This window comes from Antedon bifida, chromosome 10 (genome assembly GCF_963402885.1).
Source record: "Antedon bifida chromosome 10, ecAntBifi1.1, whole genome shotgun sequence".
NCBI lineage: Eukaryota > Metazoa > Echinodermata > Crinoidea > Comatulida > Antedonidae > Antedon > Antedon bifida.
Window position 1 is genome coordinate 10,163,437 of NC_136235.1, and position 4,545 is coordinate 10,167,981.

Consider the following 4,545-nt stretch of genomic DNA (forward strand, 5'->3'; position numbering starts at 1 on the left):
CGGGCCCACTTTTGTATGCGCACCAAACAAAAGGAGGCCTCCAAATAGCCATAAATAAACACAGAACTAAATGGCCATTAAACTAGTTTAGTATCTAGTCAAGTATCAGCCGCGCAATGTTTTTATGAATATAGTAAATATTAATTAATTATTAAACAGCCGATAAATACTAATCAATGTGTCTTAATACAAAACAAATTTTACTAATCTAACATCTAGTTTTAATGATTAATTATAATAATTAATCGTATATTTCTTTTCTTATTTCTGCATATCATTATTATACATGATACCCCAAACAACAAGGCTCATCTCATAAACACAATATTTCTTGTTTTTTTAATTGTACTTCTTCATTTCTTATGCACTTGGAGTTTATAACTTGATACAGAAACCATAATCCTGTTATCGATAAAATGAATATTAATTATTAATATTGGTAATGGTAACTAATAATAAATAAACTAATTTCCAACATTTAAAAAACCACAATTTGCAGAATAAAACCAAAACGGAAACAAAACAACTTTATTTATAAAAATCACACATACTTATTGGCACATGTAAAATAAATAAAAAAAAAAAATGTACTGGCATAACTGACGGCCGCAATAACTGGTGGCTGAAATGATCCCAAAAGAGTTATGTTGTCTGGTACTCGTTGTGTTAACATTAATAATGTCTTTTTCCTTTTCATATAGGCCTAGTGTCTGATGTGTTGATGGAGTAAATGTTCTTGGGCAGCTGGTTGCAGTTTTTCTCATTTTCTATTTTTATATTGTTCTTAGTTGATGTCATATTCTAAATATGTAATTTGTATTGTCATGACGTTGAAAATATTTAAATAACAATTGTCCATGTGGTTTTTAACATCTTTAGATTCATCAGAGATTCATCTGATGTTCAAATCCAGTAAAAGTATTGGATTATTTTATTGATGATTTGTTCTACTGTACAATCATGTAAGAATTAGAAATCTGGCTACTCGCTCAAAGCTGCTACAGTAATGTACTGTGTTAGGAATACTATTAATTGAATCTAACATACACTGGATAGTTCCTAATTTCAGTCTGTTACAGTATTAAATTTAAGAATTTTATTAGGGAACATACTACACTAATTGTGCTTCATATTTTCATATTCATACCGGTAATTTTTTAAAAAACATTTGACGTTTTTAACATGTATGAAATCTATCTCCAGCAGGATCAATTACAGGACAATTGTTCTTGTCTTATATGTGATGATTTTTATGTATAAATAAATGATCATAATGTAAAGAAAAATAAATTAGAAACATTGACATTCTAGCTGAAATACTTTGAAATATTTAATCACTGAATAACTTAATAAATTACACTTTAATATTGTAAACATTTCCAAATTGATCAGCTTGTATTATACCATGTACCGTCAATTCTAATAGTAACCCACACTCTAATAGTAACCCCCCTTCTAGTAGTAACCCAACTTATAAGTCAATCTATAGTAATAACCCACTACTACTACTAGTAACCCATGGGGGAGGTTATTATTAGAGTCACAAAAACTATTGAAAAAATGACATTAAGACTGGTCGTTTATTATGCAGCAATATTTTGAAAATAAGGAGATAATGCATGTTGATCTCGGGAGGACTGAGTGTTTTTGAGTTTATAAAATAAAGTTCAAACAAATTTATTTATTCTTACTGTTTTATTATTTTTCTATGATTTGCTGACCGGAAAAGTTGGGGTGGGTTACTATTTTCAGGTGCCTTACTATTTACAGGTGCCTAATTTAAGATTAGTAATAATAACCCACTACTCCAATAGTAATCCCCCTTCCCCCCCCCCCCCCACTTCTAATAGTAACCCACCCTAAAAAACAATCAAAAAATAATAACCCAGGGTTACAATTAGAAGATTTACGGAATCAATTAGTTTAAACTAATTAATACATGCTATAGACTATTGTAGCCCAAATATCAAATTACACTTTTAATATTGCAAACATTTCCAAATTGATCAACTTGTAGTATATAACCATGTATCAATTAGTTTAAACTAATTAATCCATGCTATAATCTATAGACTATTGTAGCCCAAATATCGAATTACACTATTATTTATAATAATAACAGCAACCGGGAATCCACAAAATGTTAGGATTCAGCCAAGTAGCCTTTTTTGCAATTAAAATCTCATTACACGGAATCTCTTCGATGTTATAGAACACACTTCTCGTAGGCGTGTTGAATATGCGTGTAATAGCGTGTTGTATAAACGCGCCCTTAGGTGCAACAGCCTGACAAATTGATATGGTAACACTATTAAAAACAAGTATATCAATCAGAACGTTAACATACGTTATGTTATATCTATTTTCAAACCTTTTAAAATCAAAAACTCATCAGCATCATTTTTTCATTCTTAACTTTCATCCTTATAATTATCCAATTTTGAATTGAGAATCCAGGATTTGATGTCAACAATTTCGCTACCTCTTTCTTGCCTGCAAAATGAGAAAAACAAAAATGCAATTATTCTATCATCTCTTACAGATGTATTTGTCCTAAATTTGTCCTATTTTGATGTCACATAACAGCTATCCACTTGGAATCGAGAAATTGAATATTTGCGACCAACAACCGGCCCATATTTTATAATGTAAAATAAATTTAAAAAAAAAATGTACTGGCATAACTGACGGCCGCAATAACTGGTGGCTGAAATGATCCCAAAAGAGTTATGTTGTCTGGTACTCGTTGTGTTGACATTAATAATGTCTTTTTCCTTTTCATATAGGCCTAGTGTCTAATGTGTTGATGGAGTAAATGTTCTTGGGCAGCTGGTTGCAGTTTTTCTCATTTTCTATGGCTATATTGTTCTTAGTTGATGTCATATTCTAAATATGTAATTTGTATTGTCATGACGTTGAAAATATTTAAATAACAATTGTCCATGTGGTTTTTAACATCTTTAGATTCATCAGAGATTCATCTGATGTTCAAATCCAGTAAAAGTATTGGATTATTTTATTGATGATTTGTTCTACTGTACAATCATGTAAGAATTAGAAATCTGGCTACTCGCTCAAAGCTGCTACAGTAATGTACTGTGTTAGGAATACTATTAATTGAATCTAACATACACTGGATAGTTCCTAATTTCAGTCTGTTACAGTATTAAATTTAAGAATTTTATTAGGGAACATACTACACTATAAATTGTGCTTCATATTTTCATATTCATACCGGTAATTTTTTAAAAAACATTTGACGTTTTTTACATGTATGAAATCTATCTCCAGCAGGATCAATTACAGGACAATTGTTCTTGTCTTATATGTGATGATTTTTATGTATAAATAAATGATCATAATGTAAAGAAAAATAAATTAGAAACATTGACATTCTAGCTGAAATACTTTGAAATATTTAATCACTGAATAACTTAATAAATTACACTTTAATATTGTAAACATTTCCAAATTGATCAGCTTGTATTATACCATGTACCGTCAATTCTAATAGTAACCCACACTCTAATAGTAACCCCCCTTCTAGTAGTAACCCAACTTATAAGTCAATCTATAATAATAACCCACTACTACTACTAGTAACCCATGGGGGAGGTTATTATTAGAGTCACAAAAACTATTGAAAAAATGACATTAAGACTGGTCGTTTATTATGCAGCAATATTTTGAAAATAAGGAGATAATGCATGTTGATCTCGGGAGGACTGAGTGTTTTTGAGTTTATAAAATAAAGTTCAAAGAAATTTATTTATTCGTACTGTTTTATTATTTTTCTATGATTTGCTGACCGGAAAAGTTGGGGTGGGTTACTATTTTCAGGTGCCTTACTATTTACAGGTGCCTAATTTAAGATTAGTAATAATAACCCACTACTCCAATAGGAATCCCCCTTCCCCCCCCCCCCCCACTTCTAATAGTAACCCACCCTAAAAAACAATCAAAAAATAATAACCCAGGGTTACAATTAGAAGATTTACGGAATCAATTAGTTTAAACTAATTAATACATGCTATAGACTATTGTAGCCCAAATATCAAATTACACTTTTAATATTGCAAACATTTCCAAATTGATCAACTTGTAGTATATAACCATGTATCAATTAGTTTAAACTAATTAATCCATGCTATAATCTATAGACTATTGTAGCCCAAATATCGAATTACACTATTATTTATAATAATAACAGCAACCGGGAATCCACAAAATGTTAGGATTCAGCCAAGTAGCCTTTTTTGCAATTAAAATCTCATTACACGGAATCTCTTCGATGTTATAGAACACACTTCTCGTAGGCGTGTTGAATATGCGTGTAATAGCGTGTTGTATAAACGCGCCCTTAGGTGCAACAGCCTGACAAATTGATATGGTAACACTATTAAAAACAAGTATATCAATCAGAACGTTAACATACGTTATGTTATATCTATTTTCAAACCTTTTAAAATCAAAAACTCATCAGCATCATTTTTTCATTCTTAACTTTCATCCTTATAATTATCCAATTTTGAATTGAGAATCCAG